We start from the raw sequence: 1,093 nt of genomic DNA, 5'->3' as shown, positions 1-1,093 counted from the left end.
GTCTTGTGTTTTCTTTTCCTATCACTGGGGGTTTTTTTAGAGGAGAGGAGTACAGTTACATTCAAAGTTTAAAATTAATGCTTTTTACTTGCAGTGCTGTTTTTAAAAGCAAGAAGATACAATGGAATAGGTGATGGCTGAGAAATGCAATATGAACAGAGAAGCATGTTTTTCATTTTTTCTGTTCTTTTCTCACTTAAAGGCGATAGTGTGCTGCTTTGCTTAAATTCTGGGTTGGCATTTCCACAACACATACAGTCAGAGTGGAGATCCAAAGCTGACTTAACATGTTGTTCATGTCTGAAATCCCTGTCCTAAGTATTTGTCAAACGATGTACATCATCTAGAGCGTGCCGTGAGTCAGGCTGACCCAGCCGAGAGCCGGGAGCGTTCCCTACGCGCAAGACTCTGCATTTCCCTTTGTTCGGCTTCACGGCATTCCTGCGGGCTTTGCCGGTTAATCTGGAGCTAGCTCGCTTATCCCTCATACCATTCTGTGTCGTGCCGTTTACACTTAAAACTGCTGTTCTTAAAGCAAGTTTGAATTTTTTTGTGTGATTGGGATCTTTGTAACGGCAGCTTTTGTAGGGGAGAGTGCAGGGTCAGATGTATCGTAGTACCTGCTGTTTCAAAGCTGGTTGCAGGAAAAATTACGGGAGAGAAAAAAGGGGCGTAATACTCAAAAACAGGCTGGAAAATCTCCCCTGAAATCCACTTCTAAGCTTCCATGATACGGGAACTGACTTGTCTTTCTGACCAAATTTTAAGCATTGATTCATCAGGAAAGTGGGAATGTTTACTAGAATATTTGCGTGTTTGCAAAAAAAATAGCATTTAAAACGATTTTTAAATAATATGCACCATAGCCATCCAAAACTTTTGTCTTAGGTTAATGAAGTCAAGAGGCTTTGGGCTGATCTTATTTTTCATCTTTTAAAGGATCTTTTCTTAATATAGTGGGAGGATGCTTTACTGGTTTTGGAGCTATTATACAATTGTAAACACGCTATCATCCAGCTTCCTGCTATTGTGAATGTTTGGATCAAGATAAAATAATTTGTTTTAAAGGAAGTTTCTTAAATACACAATACTT

Source organism: Haliaeetus leucocephalus, unplaced genomic scaffold (assembly GCF_000737465.1).
Source record: "Haliaeetus leucocephalus isolate CR32 unplaced genomic scaffold, Haliaeetus_leucocephalus-4.0 Scaffold897, whole genome shotgun sequence".
NCBI classification, from domain to species: domain Eukaryota; kingdom Metazoa; phylum Chordata; class Aves; order Accipitriformes; family Accipitridae; genus Haliaeetus; species Haliaeetus leucocephalus.
This window is presented reverse-complemented; position numbering follows the sequence as displayed.